Genomic DNA, 20,920 nt, shown 5'->3' on the forward strand with positions numbered 1-20,920 from the left:
CCAGCAACGAGTAGAAAGGAGAGTGCATCTACATACCCTTGTAGATCGCTAAGCGGAAGCGTTCAAGTGAACGGGGTTGATGGAGTCGTACTCGTCGTGATTCAGATCACCGATGATCCTAGTGCCGAACGGACGGCACCTCCGCGTTCAACACACGTACAGCTCGACGATGTCTCCCACGCCTTGATCCAGCAAGGAGAGAGGGAGAGGTTGAGGAAGACTCCATCCAGCAGCAGCACAACGGCGTGGTGATGATGGAGGAGCGTGGCAATCCTGCAGGGCTTCGCCAAGCACCTACGGGAGAGGAGGAGGTGTCACGGGAGGGAGGGAGGCGCCAAGGGCTCAGGTATGGATGCCCTCCCTCCCCTCCACTATATATAGGGGCAGGGGAGAGGGGGGAGGCGCAGCCTTGCCTCCTCCTCCAAGGAAGGGGTGCGGCTAAGAGGGGGGGAGGAGTCCATCCTCCCCAAGGCACCTCGGAGGTGCCTTCCCCCTTTAGGACTCTCCCCTTTTTCCTTTATCTTGGCGCATGGGCCTCTAGGGGCTGGTGCCCTTGGCCCATGTAGGCCAAGGCGCACCCCCTACAGCCCATGTGGCCCCCAGGGCAGGTGGCCCCACCCGGTGGGCCCCCGGGACCCTTCCGGTGGTCCCGGTACAATACCGATGACCCCGAAACTTGTCCCGATGGCCGAAACATGACTTCCTATATATAAATCTTTACCTCCGGACCATTCCGGAACTCCTCGTGACGTCCGGGATCTCATCCGGGACTCCGAACAACATTCGGTAACCACATACAAGCTTCCTTTATAACCCTAGCGTCATCGAACCTTAAGTGTGTAGACCCTACGGGTTCGGGAGACATGCAGACATGACCGTGACGTTCTCCGGTCAATAACCAACAGCGGGATATGGATACCCATGTTGGCTCCCACATGTTCCACGATGATCTCATCGGATGAACCACGATGTCAAGGACTCAATCGATCCCGTATACAATTCCCTTTGTCTAGCAGTATGGTACTTGCCCGAGATTCGATCGTCGGTATACCGATACCTTGTTCAATCTCGTTACCGGCAAGTCTCTTTACTCGTTCCGTAACACATCATCCCGTGATCAACTCCTTGGTCACATTGTGCACATTATGATGATGTCCTACCGAGTGGGCCCAGAGATACCTCTCCGTTTACACGGAGTGACAAAATCCCAATCTCGATTCGTGCCAACCCAACAGACACTTTCAGAGATACCCGTAGTGTACCTTTATAGCCACCCAGTTACGTTGTGACGTTTGGCACACCCAAAGCACTCCTACGGTATCCGGGAGTTGCACAATCTCATGGTCTAAGGAAATGATACTTGACATTAGAAAAGCTTTAGCATACGAACTACATGATCTTGTGCTAGGCTTAGGATTGGGTCTTGTCCATCACATCATTCTCCTAATGATGTGATCCCGTTATCAACGACATCCAATGTCCATGGTCAGGAAACCGTAACCATCTATTGATTAACGAGCTAGTCAACTAGAGGCATACTAGGGACATGGTGTTGTCTATGTATCCACACATGTATCTGAGTTTCCTATCAATACAATTCTAGCATGGATAATAAACGATTATCATGAACAAGGAAATATAATAATAATCAATTTATTATTGCCTCTAGGGCATATTTCCAACAGTCTCCCACTTGCACTAGAGTCAATAATCTAGTTCACATCGATATGCGATTAACACTCAAGGTCACATCCCCATGTGACTAACACCCAAAGAGTTTACTAGAGTCAATAATCTAGTTCACATTTACCATGTGATTAACACTCGATGAGTTCTGGGTTTGATCATGTTATGCTTGTGAGAGAGGTTATAGTCAACGGGTCTGAACCTTTCAGATCCGTGTGTGCTTTACAAATCTCTATGTCATCTCCTAGATGCAGCTACTACATTCTATTTGGAGCTATTCCAAATAACTGTTCTACTTGGAGCTATTCTAAATTGTTGCTCCATTATACGTATCCGGTATCTCTACTCAGAGCTATCCGAATAGGTGTTAAGCTTGCATCGACGTAACCCTTTACGACGAACTCTTTTACCACCTCCATAATTGAGAAAATTCCTTAGTCCACTAGTTACTAAGGATAACTTTGACCGCTGTCCTGTGATCCATTCTTGGATCACTCTTGTACCCCTTGACTGACTCATGGTAAAGCACACTTCAGGTGCGGTACACAACATAGCATACTGTAGAGCCTATGTCTTAAGCATAGGGGACGACCTTCGTTCCTTTCTCTCTATTCTGCCATGGTCGAGCTTTAAGTCTTAACTTCATACCTTACAACTCAGGCAAGAACTCCTTCTTTGACTGATCCATCTTGAATACCTTCAAGATCACGTCAAGGCATGTGCTCATTTGAAAGTACTATTAAGCGTTTTGATCTATCCTTATAGATCTTGATGCTCAATGTTCAAGTAGCTTAATCCAGGTTTTCCATTGAAAACACTTTCCAAATAACCCTATATGCTTTTCAGAAATTCTACGTCATTTCTGATCATTAATATGTCAACAACATATACTCATCAGAAATTCTATAGTGCTCCCACTCACTTCTTTGGAAATACAAGTTTCTCATAAACTTTGTATACACCCAAAATCTTTGATCATCATCAAAGCATACATTCCAACTCCGAGATGCTCACTCCAGTCCTCAAAAGGATTGCTGGAGCTTTGCATACTTATTAGCATATTTCAGGATGGACAAAACCTTCCGGTTGTATCACATACAACCTTTCCTCAAAAATCGTCGAGGAAACAATGTTTTGACATCCTATCTGCAAGATTTCATAAATAATGCAGTAATTGCTAATATAATTCCAACAGACTCTTAGCATCGCTACGAGTGAGAAAGTCTCATCATAGTCAACTCCGTGAACTTGTCGAAAAACATCTTAACGACAAGTCGAGCTTTCTCAATGGTGACAGTTACCATCATTGTCTGTCTTCCTTTCAAAATCCATATGTACCTAACAGCCTTACGACCATCAAGTAGTTCTTCCAAAGTCTACACTTTGTTTTCATACATGCATCCTCTCTCGGGTTTTATGGCCTTGAGCCATTTATCGGAATCCGGGCCCACCATCGCTTCTCCATAGCTCGTAGGTTCATTGTTGTCTAGCAACATGACTTCCAAGACAGGATTACTGTACCACTCTGAAGTAGTACGTATCCTTGTCACCCTACGAGGTTTGAGAGTGACTTGATCTGAAGTTTCATGATCACTATCATAAGCTTCTACTTCAATTGGTGTAGGTGCCACAGGAACAACTTCCTGTGCCCTGCTACACACTTGTTGAAGTGACGGTTCAATAACCTCATCAAGTCTCCACCATCCTCCCACTCAATTCTTTTCGAGAGAAACTTTTTCCTCGAGAAAGGACCCGATTCTAGAAACAATCCCTTATTGCTTTCGAATCTGAGACAGGAGGTATACCCAACTGTTTTGGGTGTCCTATGAAGATGTATTTTATCCGCTTTGGGTTCGAGCTTATCAATCCTGAAACTTTTTCACATAAGCGTCACAGCCCCAAACCTTTAAAAAAACGTCAACTTAGGTTTCTCCAAACGGTGTCGTCTCAACGGAATTACGTGGTGCCCTATTTAAAGTGAATGTGGTTGTCTCTAATGCCTAACCCATGAACGATAGTGGTAATTCGATAAGAGACATCATGGTATGCACCATATCCAATAGGGTGCAACTATGACGTTTGGACACACCATCACACTATGGTGTTCCAGGCTGTATCAGTTGTGAAACAATTTCCACAATGTCTTAATTCTGTGCCAAACTCGTGATTCAGATATTCATCTCTATGATCATATCATAGATCTTTTATCCTCTTGTCACGACGATCTTTCAACTTCACACTGAAATTACTTGAACCTTTCAATAATTCAGACTCGTGATTCATCAAGTAAATATACTCAACATCTACTTGAATCATCTGTGAAGTAAGAACATAACGATATTCACTGCATGCCTCAGCACTCATTGGACTGCACACATCAAAATGTGTTACTTCCAACAAGTTGCTATCTTGTTCCATCTTACTGAAAACGAGGCTTTTCAGTCATCTTGCCCATGTGGTATGATTTGCATGTCCCAAGTGATTCAAAATCAAGTGAGTCCAAACGATCCATCTGCATGGAGTTTCTTCATGCGTATACACCAATAGACATGGTTCGCATGTCTCAAACTTTTCTAAAACGAGTGAGTCCAAAGATCCATCAACATGGAGCTTCTTCATGCGTTTTATGCCACTATGACTTACATGGCAGTGCCACAAGTAGGTGGTATTATCATTACTATCTTTTGGCATGAACATGTGTATCACTACGATCGAGATTTAATAAACCATTCCTTTAGGTGCAAGAGCACTTATTCCGGTTTAATACTAATCTTGATGGTAGAGGGAGCGTGCGATGTTAGATCATATCAAGCTTGGAAAAACTTCCAACACATATCGTCAGCTCACCTTTAGCTAGTCTCCGTTTCCTTCCGTAGCCTTTTGTTTCGAGTTACTAACACTTAGCAACCGAACCGGTATCTAATACCCTGGTGCTACTAGGAGTACTAGAAAAGTACACATTAACACAATGTATATCCAATATACTTCTATCGACCTTGCCAGCCTTCTTATCTACCAAGTATCTAGGGTAATTCTGCTCTAGTGGTTGTTCCCCTTATTACAGAAGCACTTAGTCTCGGGTTTGGGTTTTACCTTGGGTTTCTTCACTAGAGCAGCAGCTGATTTGCCGTTTCATGAAGTATCCCTTCTTGCCCTTGCCCTTCTTGAAACTAGTGGTTTCACCAACCATCAACAATTGATGCTCCTTCTTGATTTCTACTTTCGCGGTGTCAAACATCGCGAATACCTCAAGGATCATCATATCTATCCCTGATATGTTATAGTTCATCACGAAGCTCTAACAGCTTGGTGGCAATGACTTTGGAGAACCATCACTGTCTTATCTGGAAGATCAACTCCCACTCGATTCAAATGATTGTTGTACTCAGACAATCTGAGCACAAACTCAACAATTGAGCTTTTCTCCTTAGTTTGCAGGTTAAGAAAGTCATCGGAGGTCTTATACCTCTTGACATGGGCACGAGCCTGAAATCCCAATTTCAGCCCTCAAAACATCTCATATGTTTCGCGATGTTTCAAAAACGTCTTTGGTGCCTCAACTCTAAACCGTTTAACTGAACTATCACGTAGTTATCAAAACGTGTATGTCAGATGTTCGCAACAACCACAGACAACGTTCAAGGTTCAGCACACTGAGCGGTGCATTAAGGACATAAGCCTTCTATGAAGCAATGAGGACAATCCTCAGTTTACGGACCTAGTCCGCATAATTGCTACTATCAACTTTCAACTAATTTTTCTCTAGGAACATATCTAAACAGTAGAACTATAGCGTGAGCTACGACATAATTTGCAAAATCCTTTTGACTATGTTCAGGATAATTAAGTTCATCTTATGAACTCCCACTCAGATAGACATCCCTCTAGTCATCTAAGTGATTACATGATCCGAGTCAAACTAGGCCGTGTCCGATCATCACGTGAGACGGACTAGTCATCATCGGTGAACATCTTCATGTTGATCGTATCTTCTATACGACTCATGCTCGACCTTTCGGTCTCTGTGTTCCGAGGCCATGTCTGTACATGCTAGGCTCGTCAAGTTAACCCTAAGTGTTTCGCGTGTGTTCCGAGGCCATGTCTGTACATGCTAGGCTCGTCAACACCCGTTGTATTTGAACGTCTGAATAAAACACCCGATCATCACGTGATGTTTTGAAACAGCGAACTGTCGCAACGGTGCACAGTTAGGGGAGAACACTTCTTGAAATTGTTGTAAGGGATCATCTTATTTACTACTGTTGTTCTAAGCAAATAAGATGTATAAACATGATAAACATCTCATGCAATCAAATAGTGACATGATATGGCCATCATCACTTTGCTCCTTTTGATCTCCATCTTCGGGGCTCCATGATCATCATCGTCACCGGCATGACACCATGATCTCCATCATCATGATCTCCATCATCGTGTCTTCATGAAGTTGCCTCGCCAACTATTACTTCTACTACTATGGCTAACGGTTAGCAATAAAGTAAAGTAATTACATGACGTTTAAGTTGACACGCAGGTCACAAATAAATAAAGACAACTCCTATGGCTCCTGCCGGTTGTCATACTCATCGACATGCAAGTCATGATTCCTATTACAAGAACATGATCAATCTCATACATCACATATATCATTCATCACATCCTTTTTGGCCATATCACATCACATAGCATACCCTGCAAAAACAAGTTAGACGTCCTCTAATTGTTGTTTGCATGTTTTACATGGCTGCTATGGGTTTCTAGCAAGAAAGTTTCTTACCTACGCATGAACCACAACGTGATATGCCAATTGCTATTTACCCTTCATAAGGACCCTTTTCATCGAATCCGATCCGACTAAAGTGGGAGAGACAGACACCCGCCAGCCACCTTATGCAACTAGTGCATGTTTGTCGGTGGAACCGGTCTCACGTAAGCGTACGTGTAAGGTTGGTCCGGGCCGCTTCATCCCACGATGCCGCCGAATCAAGATAAGACTAGTAACGGCAAGCATATTGAACAATATCGACGCCCACAACTACTTTGTGTTCTACTCGTGCAAAGAATCTACGCAATAGACCTAGCTCATGATGCCACTGTTGGGGAACGTAGCAGAAATTCAAAAATTTTCCTACGTAACACCAAGATCTATCTATGGAGAGACCAGCAACGAGTAGAAAGAAGAGTGCATCTACATACCCTTGTAGATCGCTAAGCGGAAGCGTTCAAGTGAACGGGGTTGATGGAGTCGTACTCGTCGTGATTCAGATCACCGATGATCCTAGTGCCGAACGGACGGCACCTCCGCGTTCAACACACGTACAGCTCGACGATGTCTCCCACGCCTTGATCCAGCAAGGAGAGAGGGAGAGGTTGAGGAAGACTCCATCCAGCAGCAGCACAACGGCGTGGTGATGATGGAGGAGCGTGGCAATCCTGCAGGGCTTCGCCAAGCACCTACGGGAGAGGAGGAGGTGTCACGGGAGGGAGGGAGGCGCCAAGGGCTCAGGTATGGATGCCCTCCCTCCCCTCCACTATATATAGGGGCAGGGGAGAGGGGGGAGGCGCAGCCTTGCCCCCTCCTCCAAGGAAGGGGTGCGGCTAAGAGGGAGGGAGGAGTCCATCCTCCCCAAGGCACCTCGGAGGTGCCTTCCCCCTTTAGGACTCTCCCCTTTTTCCTTTATCTTGGCGCATGGGCCTCTAGGGGCTGGTGCCCTTGGCCCATGTAGGCCAAGGCGCACCCCCTACAGCCCATGTGGCCCCCAGGGCAGGTGGCCCCACCCGGTGGGCCCCCGGGACCCTTCCGGTGGTCCCGGTACAATACCGATGACCCCGAAACTTGTCCCGATGGCCGAAACAGGACTTCCTATATATAAATCTTTACCTCCGGACCATTCCGGAACTCCTCGTGACGTCCGGGATCTCATCCGGGACTCCGAACAACATTCGGTAACCACATACAAGCTTCCTTTATAACCCTAGCGTCATCGAACCTTAAGTGTGTAGACCCTACAGGTTCGGGAGACATGCAGACATGACCGAGACGTTCTCCGGTCAATAACCAACAGCGGGATCTGGATACCCATGTTGGCTCCCACATGTTCCACGATGATCTCATCGGATGAACCACGATGTCAAGGACTCAATCGATCCCGTATACAATTCCCTTTGTCTAGCGGTATTTTACTTGCCCGAGATTCGATCGTCGGTATACCGATACCTTGTTCAATCTCGTTACCTGCAAGTCACTTTACTCGTTCCGTAACACATCATCCCGTGATCAACTCCTTGGTCACATTGTGCACATTATGATGATGTCCTACCGAGTGGGCCCAGAGATACCTCTCCGTTTACACGGAGTGACAAAATCCCAATCTCGATTCGTGCCAACCCAACAGACACTTTCAGAGATACCCGTAGTGTACCTTTATAGCCACCCAGTTACATTGTGACGTTTGGCACACCCAAAGCACTCCTACGGTATCCGGGAGTTGCACAATCTCATGGTCTAAGGAAATGATACTTGACATTAGAAAAGCTTTAGCATACGAACTACATGATCTTGTGCTAGGCTTAGGATTGGGTCTTGTCCATCACATCATTCTCCTAATGATGTGATCCCGTTATCAACGACATCCAATGTCCATGGTCAGGAAACCGTAACCATCTATTGATTAACGAGCTAGTCAACTAGAGGCTTACTAGGGACATGGTGTTGTCTATGTATCCACACATGTATCTGAGTTTCCTATCAATACAATTCTAGCATGGATAATAAACGATTATCATGAACAAGGAAATATAATAATAATCAATTTATTATTGCCTCTAGGGCATATTTCCAACACATGGTACATACTGCATCAACTGTAAAATCTTCGGAGGAGATTTGCATTCCATGGTCGTTCCGACTCTTTGCCGGAGTCGTCTCTCTTGCGTGCTCGAGGCTTCTGAGCATCGATCAGGTAGTAGGAGTCGTTGCCCAGCACTTTGCTGATAATGAAGGGGCCTTCCCAAGGTGCCGACAGCTTGTGCTGGCCGGCTGTCCGCTGGATCAGTCAGAGCACAAGGTCGCCTTCTTGGAAAGATCTCGGCTTGACCTTTCTGTTGTAGTACCGGCGCAGACTCTGCTGGAAGATGTCGGACCGGCTGAGTGCCAACAGCCGGCCCTCTTCCAGCAGATCGACACCGTCTTGACGTGCTTCTTCTGCTTCCTCCTCGGTGTACATGGTGACTCGCAGGGAGTCGAACTCTATGTACGTTGGGATGACGGCTTCAGCACCGTAGACAAGGAAGAAAGGCGTGAAGCCGGTTGACTTGTTTGGAGTCATGCGCAGACTCTAGAGGACAGCTGGCAGCTCCTCAAGCCAACAGCCGGCTGAACGCTCCAGTGGTTCGACCAGGCGGGGCTTGATGCCGGATAGGATGAGGCCGTTTGCTCGCTCCACCTGGCCGTTTGACTACGGATGGGCAATGGACGCTAAGTCCAGTCGGATGCCCTGCGTCGCGCAGAAAGGGCCAAGGCGCCTTTGGCAAAATTTGTGCCATTGTCGGTGATGATGCTGTGTGGGATACCGTACCGAGTCGTGATGTCGGCGATGAAAGTCACTGCAGTCGGACCATTCAATTTCTTGATGGGTTTTACTTCTATCCACTTGGTGAACTTGTCCACCGCGACAAGTAGATGAGTTAGGCCACCTCGTGCCGTCTTGAATGGTCCCACCATGTCCAGGCTCCAAACCGCAAAGGGCCAGGCGATGGGGATGGTCTTGAGCGCGGAAGCCGGCTGAAGCGGCTTGGAACGGAACACCTGGCACCCCTTGCATTTTTGGACTAATTCCTTGGCCTCTTCTAGGGCAGTTGGCCAGAAGAAACCGTGTCGAAATACTTTGGCGACGAGTGCTCTTGAAGCCGCATGGTGACCGCACTCGCCTTCATGGATGTCTCTGAGAATTGCTTGGCCTTGTTCTGCCTCGACGCAGGGTTGGTAGACACAGGTGACGCTGCGCCTGACCAGCTCTCTGTTGACTATAGTGTAGGATGCCGCTCGGCGTTGCACTTGCCGAGCCAAGATTTCATCAGCTGGCAGCTCTCTGTTTACTAGGAACTTGAGGATGGGCTGGGCCCATGAGGGTGTTGCTATTTCTTCAATTGCCACTATTGCGACTTGGACAAGGGCGGCTGGGCTGGGAGGCGGCGGGCTGGAATCCGCGGCCGCTTGCTGGATTGGCGAAGTCCCCGGGCCGACTGGCGCAGTTCTCGGGCCGAGCTCTGGAGTCTTCGGGCTGACCGTCGCAGTCCCCGGGCCGGGTTCTGAAGTCCCCGGGCCGGCTTTGACTGTGGTATTCTTGGAGCCGTCCGTAAGAATTCTCGTGCCGTCTGCTTGTGCTCTTGAGTCGGATCCGACTTCTTCGGGGGGAGCCGGCACAAAAATGGAGTCTGATTCTGGTGATAGACGGCTTGAGGAGGCACTAAAGGGCGACGCCGGATGGTATCGCTTGGCGGGTGGAGCCGACTCATGCCAGGGCGTCTGCTTGGTCGTTGTCATTTCTTGGTACGTGAAGGAATTCGCACCCCTCGAAATATCCGTTGAGTTGCTGCACCAGGAAGCGGTAGCTCCCCATGTTTGCATCTTTGGCGTCCCAGTCGCCAGACGACTGCTGGACTACCAAATCGGAATCGCTATAGCACAGGATCTTGCGGATGCCGAGTTCTTTGGCAAGCCGGAGCCTGTGAATGAGTGCCTCGTATTCGGCGACATTGTTGGAGGTGGCGAAGTGGATTTGGAGCGCATACTTGAGCTTGTTGCCTTTAGGGGAGGTGAGGACGACGCCGGCTCCCAAGCCGGTGCGCATCTTGGAGCCATCAAAATGCATCCGCCAATGAGTGGAGTCGGGCGCTGGCGGCAGGTACTGGGTCTTGGCCCAGTCGACAAGGAAGTCGGCCAGTGCTTGTGACTTGATGGCGGTGCGGGGCTGGTAGTAGATGGTGTAGGGAGCCAAATCTATGGCCCATTTGGCCACTCAGCCCGAAGTGTCTCGGCTTCCAATGATCTCGGCCAGTGAAGCTGTGCAGACCACAGTGATTGGATGCTCTTGAAAGTAAGGCTTCAACTTCTTGGCGGCAAAGTGCACGCCGTAGCACATCTTCTGGTAGTGGGAGTAATTCTGCTTGGAGGTCGACAGTACCTCGCTCAGGTAATATACCGGTCTCTGGACAGGGAGCGCCTTGCCTTCCTTCTTGCGTTCGACTATGATGACTGTGCTGACTACCCGGCTGGTGGCGGCAATGTATAGGAGCATAGGCTCTTTAGGAGTCGGAGCCGCCAGCACAGGGGGAGTAGTCAACATCTTCTTCAACTGGAGAAATGCTTCGTCTTCCTTGTGGTTCCACTCGAAAAAGGTGGTCTTCTTCATCAGTTGGTACAAAGGGAGAGCCTTCTCGCCCAGCCGACTGATGAATCGGCTGATGGACGCCAAGCAGCCGGTGAACTTCTACACATTTAGCAGTCGGCGGGCGACTTCCATCCTCTCGATGGCTTTGATCTTTACAGGGTTGCACTCTATGCCGCGTTCGGAAATCAGGAAGCCAAGGAGTTGGCCAGCTGGTACTCCAAAGACGCACTTCTCAGGGTTGAGCTTGATCTGGAATCGGCGTAGATTCTCAAAGGTTTCCTGGAGATCCTCCAACAGCGTTCCATGCTTTTCCGCCTTCACCACCACATCATCTACGTAGACTTGGGCGTTTCTGCCGAGTTGCTTGAGGAAACACTTCTGCATGCAACGCTGAAAGGTGGTGCCGGCATTCCTCAAGCCGAACGTCATAGTCAGGTAGCAGAAGGCTCCAAACGGCGTGATGAAGGCAGTCTTCAGTCTATCTGCCGGGTTCAGCTTGATCTGGTGATATCCTGAATATGCATCTAAGAAGCTCAACAGCTTGCATCCGGCTGTGGAGTCTATCACGTGATCAATTCTTGGCAAAGCAAATGGGTCTTTGGGGCAAGCTTTGTTGAGGCTTGTGTAGTCAATACACATCCGCCACTGCTTGTTCTTCTTGAACACCAGGACCGGGTTTGCTAGCCACTCTGGAAAAAACACCTCCATAATGAAGCCGGCTGCTAGGAGTCGGGCTATCTCTTCTCCAACAACTCTTCTCTTCTCTTCTGACAGGCGGTGCAAGGGCTTCCTGGCGGGTTTCACATCAGATCGGACATGTAACTTGTGCTCTGCGAATTCCGTCAGTACACCTGGCATGTCTTTAGGGGACCATGCGAAGATGTCTCGATTCTCATGGAGGAAATCGACGAGCTCGCCTTCCTATTTGCTGTCTAGGTTCACACCTATGACAGCATGCCTCTCTGGGTGCTCCTGGTCCAAAGGTATCCTCTTTGTTTCTTTAGCCGGCTTGAACGAACCCTCAGCTTTCGACTCCTTGGGGTCAGGCGACATCTCTGGCTGCTTGCCGGCCATCGCCACAACCCAATCAAGAAGCCGCCTCTCAGCTGCGATCACCAGGGACTCGGCTAGCCGTCTGCTCTCAGCCGCGCAAGCGGATGACTTCATGTAGTCGCCGGCTACGGTTAGAATTCCCTTAGAACTCGGCATCTTCATCTTGAGGTAGGCGTAATGGGGGACCGCCATGAATTTGGCCAAAGCAGGTCGGCCAAGCAATGCCTGGTATGGGCTTTCGAGGTCCACCACTTCAAACCAAACTGGCTCTCGGCGGAAATGATCTTTGTCTCCGAAGAGGATGTCTATCAGGATCTTGCCGATTGGTGAGCAGGAAAGGCCAGGTACAATGCCGTGGAACACAGTTCGGCTGTTCTGAAGCTGTCTTTGCTTGATTCCTGATTTCTCCATGGTATCCTTGTACAGGATGTTGATGCTACTGCCTCCGTCTATCAACACTCGTGAAAAGCGAGCGGCCCGCCTATCAGTGGCCAAGGTAGCACTCAAAACCAAGGCGTAGGAGCCCAGATTCGGCATCACCTCTGGGTGATCTGCTCTGCTCCAACTGATAGGCTTCTCGGACCAATGCATAAACTCCGGAGTATCCGATGCTACTGCATTTACTTCTTGCTGCTGCAGCCGTCTGCTGCGTCGATCATCAGCCATACTGGTGAACACTACATAGGCTTCATGCTCTTCCGGGTACTCATCTTGTACGGCGCCGACTGGCCTGGTAGCCGGCAGCTGGGGCGGCGGTGGAGGCGGCGGCCCAGCAGGCAGAGGAGGAAGGAGGCCATCTCCCTTGGCGATTCTGGGGAGCCAATGGCATTTCCGGGTGGTATGGTTTGACGGCTTCGTGCCGCTGTGGAACTTACAGGGACCGTCTAGAGTCTGCTCGTAAGAGAAAGCAGGCAACCAGTTGGACTTGCCGCCTTTCTGCCGCTTCGTCGGAGGCTGCCCCTTCGGCTGTTGGTCTTCGACTGTCGCAATCTGCCGGCTGCTGGAAGCCGGCTGCGGGGCCTTGCGCTTGTGATCATTCTGTTGCTGTCGCCGGCTGGCGTCTCCAGCCAGAGTTCTGGGAGCCTGAGGGGCCACCTTGCCAGTCACACTGACCTGGATTTCCGTCTTTATTGATGAGTCGGCCGTGGCATACTTGTCTGCTATGACTAGCAGCTCGTCGAGGGTCTCCGGCTCGTCGCAGAGGAGCCTGTGCTTGAGGAGGGTGCCTTCTCTGCACCCGGAGGTGAAGTACTCGATAGCCTGCACCTCGTGCACTCCCTCGCAGGAGTTCCGAAGCTCGCCCCAGCGAGTGAGGTAGTCGCGAGTTGATTCGTTAGGACCTTGCACGCACAGGGAAAGCTGACGCGGCTTGGGGGGTCACTTGTACGTGCTTGTGAAGTTGCGGATGAAGGCCTCGGTGAAGTCGACCCAGCTGTTGATGCTGCGGGGCTTCAGATTGTTCAACCACGTCCGGGCCGTGCCCTGGAGCATGAGGGAAGCATACTTCACGGCAACACGCTTGTTGCCGTTTGCTATGTTGACGGCTGTGGAGTAGTCAATTAGCAATCTTCCGGCTTCACGGAGCCAGTGTACTTGGGCGTGTCTCGAGGGAGAGTGAACCCTTTAGGAAAGGGCTCATCTCGGATGCGGGGTCCGAAACAAGGAGGACCCAACTCGTCTTCTTCTTCGAGCGCCAGGGATCGGTGGAGTCGGTCGATCCGGTGGCGGGCATCATTCTCTCCAACTCCCTCTCGGCGGCCAAGGCGGTCGCCGAGAGTCGGGTGTTCAACAGGTGGCGGGGAAACTCGCCTTTCTCTTCGTGGTGGGGGAGGCAGATAGTCGCCCTGCCGTTCCACTGCTCTTGGGCGGCCGTCTTGGTCGCGCTCGATGGTGATGCGAGTCCGACTGTGGCTGACAGCCGGATCCTTGTATTTCCTTCCGCGGACACCGCCAGTCGGCGTCCGAGACGTCGCGCCCTGATCTCGGCGGGGAGGCGAGTCGTCGTTTCGTCGTTGCGGGGCCTCTGTACGGCCGCTGGCTTCGTTCTGCGCGGCAGCCGCTTTGAGGAGCCGCTGGACTCGCTCGGTCATCAGGCGGCGCTCTTCACCTTCGAAGTTGTCTAGCTCGTCTGCCGCCGCCTGGGTGGCGCGGATGTTCTCCGCAGGCGTAGAGTACACGGGGCGATCGGCCCCGAACAGGCTGGCGATGGCCACGCCGCGTTGCCGGACTGCGCCTAGGCGGCTAGGCCCAGTTGGGGCCGGCGAGCCACCCACAGCGCGATCCATGTCACGCTGGTAGGCTTCTGACAAGCGCCTCATGCTTGCCAGCTTCTTCGCGCCTTCGACGAGCTGAAGGCGGCGTGCCTCCAGCGTCTCGGCGTCAGCGTCCTCCAGAATGGGCGCGGTCAGGTCTCGTAGAGCCGCGTCGAGTGGGTCATGAGCTCCCTCACCGGAGTGCTCGCCATGACTGATGACAAGCACCTCCGTGACGGCGCTTTCGCCACTCTCCTCGGGAGGGAGCGGCTCATCGTAGACCACCACGTTGGTGGGGAACGCGTCAAGCGACACGGCGTCGGAATCGACCAGCATCGGGTCGGTGGAGCCTACGGACTCCAAGTCCACGGCAGGCTCGCCGGTGACGTGGACTTGGTCGAGGAGGCCCGTAAGGAGGCTTTCGGGGCCGCCCGCGCCTGCGTCGGATGCAGGCTCGTCGGTGATGCGTGCCTCGCCAAGAAGATCGGCAAGGCAGCTCGCTGCACAGGCGTCGTCGATGCCTTGCAGCGCGTCGGGGCAAGCGCCATCGGGCGTGCGGGGCTGGCTACGCTCGCTGGGGAGAAAGAAGGTTCCCGTCCAGAGCAGGTCTCCGGACGACGGTGCACCTCGCCCCATGTTGGGCGCCAAATGTCGGGGGTTGGGTGCGACATATGCCAAAGGATGGCTTATCATGGTGGGAGAAAGTAGAACGTCGCCGGTGCCAGGAAACGGGATGAGGCGAAGACATGCACGCCGGCGGATCTTACCCAGCTTCGGGGCTCTCCTGGGAGATAACACCCCTACTGCTGCTCTGCGGGGTCTCCGAATGATCACTAGGGCAAAGTGAGTATAAGGTTGCTCCTCGAGCTGTATTCTGGAGGTAGGAGAAGGCAAGGCTAGCTCTCTCCTTCCTCTATGATCTGGTCTAGTGCTAATGGATTCGAACCCTTTGCATGGGTGCCCCGGGAGGTTTATATAGGCCTACCCCCCGGGGGTACAATGGTAATCCGGCTGGACGCGGGTCCCAGCCGTCTGTCTCTCAGGCCGCCGTCTTCTCTGCCGACTGCTGGGGCCCGCCGACTGGCGGGCCCCGCCAACAGGCTCGACGCTGTAGACGTGCTTCTGATGACGCAGGCTTGGTCATGGGGTCGTGGCAACAGTGCCGCCGTCTATCGGGCGATCACTGTCGCCATTCCCCGTCTTGTCTGGTTAATGGCGTGTGGGGCCCGTGGGAGGGGCCGGCCGACTCCAGGGAGCCGACTCCCACGGGTCCGTCTTTGGGACGCTCTCGCCGTCTTCTGTGCTCCCGCTGACGGGCGGGTCCCGCTGTCTCTGGGTCGTACAGATAGGCCAACATGGGCACAGTGCGCCGCCTACTGAGGCTGAGGTCAGAGCAGGCATGGCAACAGTGCTGCGCCACGACGGAGATCTCCAGCGATACGGTGCACTGTAGCAATGCTAGCCCCTCGTAAGCAAGGTGGAGACGGCCATACCGTGGCTGTACCCCGCCCCGTCCATCGTGGCGAAGGCAGGAGATGGTTGGAGTCGCGGGCCGACTTCCGTGGGACTCGGCTTATCTTGGAGTCGCCTCTGGGACTCGGCTTATCTCGGAGTCGCCTCTGGGACTCGACTTGAGGGGCGTAGTCCGCCCCGATGTCTCGAAAGGTTCTGGGCCTCGGATTAGCCTACCCGTGGCCCATTACTCCGACAATCATCCAACCTGGAGAAGGCCCCATTAACGGATAAGGCGACCATGTCCGCCGGTTGTCTAGGCCATGCAATGAACCAGTAGCCACCCTTTCATGCACAATCGGCCTTTCCTCCAACAAGGGCATTTTCCCTTTGATGATTTCCTCTGTGTTATACTTCTTGGATAGGTCAAGCGCTTGCATGTAACTTTGAAGATAATCAGACGACACCTTGGTAGGCGGCACCTCCTTCCCATGCGCTAAATCCGACCTCAATGACCATATCCTCTAAATCAACATTATTGTAGGATCCGTCATATCATCCTCACAATTAGCAAGAATGTTTCACAGCCAATCCTTGCCGGCATCAACTAGCATACCATGATCAAGTAGCTTCCACACCCTACACATCTGTTCCCACAAAGCACGAGCATGATCACATGTTACCAATGCGTGAAAGCTGCTCTCTTTTTCCTTGCTGCACCAAGGACAGGTATCCTGCTTCGAAATATGTCTATGCTTCTTGCACGAGTTTGTTGACAGTGCACCTGAAACCACTTTCCATGCCATTATGCTCGCCGCACCTGTCGCCACGGCATGGTTCTGCCCATCAGTTGCCAAATGGTAAGCACTCTTGACAGTAAACTGTCCGCTCTTCTCCGGACGCTAAGCAATAAAATCCTATCTATTCCTTGGAGAGGTTCAGATTTTAGTTATCAACAATCAGAATTACATATGGCCAAATGACACCACGGCGGGGGATCCCTACAAAGCGGTGATATAAATATGGGTGATATTCTTAGATGGCCAAATGACACCACGGTGGTGCAATTTGAAAAATATTCGGCACAACAACAACTAGATGGGTTGGGTATCTTTGAGAGGCTCTCAGGTTCACTATATCAAGAACAAGTACGTGTAACATGATCATTTCCTACACTTCAAATAACAACTAGATGGGTCTCTGAGAATGGCTCTCGAATTCACTATCGTAAGAAGTGTAAACTGATCACTTGCTACACTTCAAATAACAACTAGATGACTTTGAGAATGGTTCTTTTTAATACGTTTTATTTTTTGTGTCAATTAAAAAGTGCATGCTTCTGAAAAAATTATGAATTTTTAAAAGCCGTTCATGCATTTTAAAATGTTATTGTAGTTTTAAGAAAAGTGTTCACGTATTGAAATAATGCTCATATAATTTGAAAAATGTTTATCCTTTTTCTAAGAAAAAAAGTTTATGTAATTCGAAATAGTGTTCGCATGCTTAAAAGTATACTCAAATTTAAATAATTTCATGTCCTTTAAAAAAATCCATGTGATCTAGAAAATGCTTACGTGTTTAAAAAATAATGTTGATGCATTTTGAAACACAAATACACAATTTAAATGTGTGTGGGTGTATCAGGGGTAGTGTGTGAACTAGGTGTAGGCCGTAGCTCGGGAAATGCGGTCGTGACGTCAAGCTCCACGAGATTAGTTTTAAAACTGCTAGGCACTGGCGGAGCTTAGTGTAGACCAAGGGGGGCCATGCCCCCCCCCCCCCCCTAGTTTTGGCATTCATTGAAGAACATGCTAGCTTTTAGGGCTAATAAGTGTTTCAACAAGTGATTAGCCCCTCCTGGCCTACTAATTTGTTCCCCTTGAGTCATGGCCTCCTCTTAAATTTTGCTCAAGCTCCGCCACTGCTGCTAGGCATTCACTTGCGATGACGTGTGGTTCAAGGATAGGTGTGCCGTGTGCGTGCAGTTCAAGATCGTCACCTTTAGAATTGACCACGTTCGAACGCATTGTGATCACATGGACACCGTGACCATAGTCCCTGAAGGTGGTGGGAAGGATAAGCGGCAACATAAATGAGACGCTATATTCAAATAGATAATATGGACCTATGGAGGGCTCTTGAGTCGCGCTTGTTGTGCTAAAAAAAAATAGCATGTGATTTTTTCTTCCGCTGTAATGTATGAGTATGTTTGCTAGTATATCATCATGTATTTTTTTTGCATGGTAATATGTGTCTCATTTATAAAATAAAGATCTCGTTATAAGGCACGTAAGCACCGACATTACAAGACTGGAAAGATAGGATAATCCTATGCAAAATACCAACGCATGTTCCTCTCCTCCGACACCACCAAAGCGGCCACCAAAAGAAAAAAAAAACAGATCACCTCTTCATCCGAGCTCGACCAAGTTGTACAGTCCACTTATATTTAGGCGTGGTTGCCAGCAAAAAAAACAAAAAGAAGTTAGGCGTGGTTGTTAATTTGCTTCCGATATTTCCGCCTCCGAAGTCACGTGTTGCAGCAGGAGTCCTGCAATTTTGGCATGTTTTGCATCAAATCAGCGTCTCCCGAGCGGCTGCATCCTCTCATCGATCTCTAGCCATGGCGTCTGCGCCGCAACGCACGGCGTCGACGCACAGGTCGACGGTCGTCCGTGGCACGCACGAGTTTCACATCGTCGGCTACAGCGAGCGTAAGCCGTTCGCCCGTCTCACCAACAAGGCGGCATCATATTTCGACCCCCTCTATGCCGACGGCCCCGGGAGTGACCCATTGATCAAGTCTGCCGCCTTTCAGGTCGGCAACTACACCTGGGACCTCGTCTGCAGCTTCGGTGTTCAAGGTCACCTCACATCCATCACCCTGGAGCTGCTCACCAAAACCATTACCAAGGATTTCATCGCCACGGCCAGCCTTCAGATCGACGACCCGCTTGGCCGGTGGCCGCCCGCCGTGTGGCGAAGCGACGCCCCCCACAGATTCTGCAGGAGAATATTTGCCGGTATGAGCTGGAAGCTGTCGCTACCGGATGCGTTCCGTGGGCACGAGGAGCGCTACGTCACCGACAACGACTGCCTCACCATCATCTGCACCGTCGACATTCTCCAAGAGGATGCCCAGACCGCCGCGGAGGCCAGGAAGTGCTTGGTCTCCGTGGTGCCGGCGCCGACCATCCCACGGGATTTTCACCAGCTTCTACTACTTCTGGAGAAGTACCCCCAGTTATCCGACGTGACCTTCCTCGTCGAGGATACCGAGTTCCGTGCGCACAGGCTTGTGCTTGCTATGCGGTCACCGGTCTTTGCCACGGAGCTCTTTGGTGACGCGAAGGAGAGCACCACGCACCGAATAAGGATAGACGACATGGATGCCTCCACATTTAGGGCCATGATCCGGTTCATCTACACTGACGAGCTTCCCATGAAGCCAAACGACCATGTGGAATCAAGAAGCCCCCTCAATAATTTTAAAGAGGAATACATGTCCACAGCTCGCAAACTCCTTGTGGCAGCAGATCGGTATGATCTCGAGAGGCTGAGGCTCATGTGCGAGAACATACTGTCGGAGTGCATCAATGTGGCCACTGTCATGAAGACGTTACTGCTGGTGCGAGGCCGCCAAAGGTGCTATCAGCTCGAGGATTCCTGCATCAAGTACATATCGTCTGATCCTGATGTGTACAACGCGGTGAGGGCGACCAAGGAGTATGAGGAGCTCAAAGAAACATGCAGCTCTTTTATAATTGAGGTCAGTGAGAGAGTAGCCACACACATCATGGCCAACCACCCTTCTTCCTCCAGTACCACTCGACCACCAGCACAAGAGAAGAGCACATCCAGATATATTTTGTCGGATGTAGTCCGCGGCACGCATGAGTTCAGAATCCCCATCTTTAGCTCTTTGCAAACGAGCTACCGTGTTAGTCAAGTAATGACTTCCGACGTATTCAAGGTAGGCAGTTACGACTGGAAGATAAATGTGTACCCGTCTGGATATGACGTTGAAGAGCACATATCCGTCTACCTCTGTCTATGCACTGATCCTGGAACTGCTACAGTCAAGTCATCGATCAGGTTCCGGATCGATGACCCTAACGGCAAATCACCGTCGATGGTGCTTGGTTCAGAAGACACTTTTACAAAGTTGCATCAAACCTCGGGATTTCAGAAGTTCATTGCCGTGAATTCTGCAAAGTCACGGTACGTAGGACACGATGGCTCCCTCACCATACATTGTGACCTTGACGTCCACAAGGAGGCATGCACTACTAGTACTAGCACCACCATCGCTAAATCCATGATAGTTGTACCGCCGTCCAACATTGCGTGGCACCTCGAGCAACTGATGGTGAGTGGGCAATGGTCGAACGTGACTTTCCTGGTTGAGGAGAGCAAGATTCACGCACACTGGCTCATCATTGCCATGCGGTCACCAGTTCTGTTCGAAACGGTAGCGATGGAGACGTCCAATTGGGTCATACGGATCGACGATATGAAGGCCGCTGTCCTGAGGGCAGTGCTCCACTTTGTCTATACCGACGAGCTGCTTCCTGTGGATGATGTGGTAGCAGCCGGAGAAATGCTCGCGACGGCATGCCGGTTTCGCTTGGAGAGGATGAGGGCCATGTGCGAGAACTTGCTCGCCCGTCTCATTACGAAAGACAATGTCTTAAGCATGCTGGAGCTGGCATGGCGTCACCAATGCGAGGACCTCAAGCTTTACTGCATCGAGTTCACCTCGCTTGCAATGAAGTGATGAAAATACTTCCCTATTCTTTGGTGTTTTTATGTTTAGAAAATGTTTCGTCATCGAATCGCTACACCTCCTTTACACAGATGTACTTCTTCTTTTTTTCAAATTTTTACGCATCTTTGTTGCAGTCCTTTTCTCGTGTACTTGTTCCTTGTTTAGGATGAGTGATTAGTAGATGGGGAAAACTGAGAAATTATGTGCGTTGGTGTTGGTCATTTTCCTTTGGAGTTGTAAACTTGAAGCTAGCAGGATTCTCATCGCGTAGGGTAGCTTTTTTTTAGTTGAATCGCGTAGGGTAGCTTGGTGTTGGT

The 20,920-nt window shown here is 50.5% G+C and overlaps 1 pseudogene; it reads left to right on the forward strand.

Moving 5' to 3' along the window:
- The first annotated feature begins 18,458 nt into the window (after nucleotides 1-18,458).
- Nucleotides 18,459-20,671, forward strand: LOC119280825 (annotated as a pseudogene).
- Nucleotides 20,672-20,920: the final 249 nt, after the last annotated feature.

Source organism: Triticum dicoccoides, chromosome 3B (assembly GCF_002162155.2).
Source record: "Triticum dicoccoides isolate Atlit2015 ecotype Zavitan chromosome 3B, WEW_v2.0, whole genome shotgun sequence".
Lineage (NCBI taxonomy): Eukaryota > Viridiplantae > Streptophyta > Magnoliopsida > Poales > Poaceae > Triticum > Triticum dicoccoides.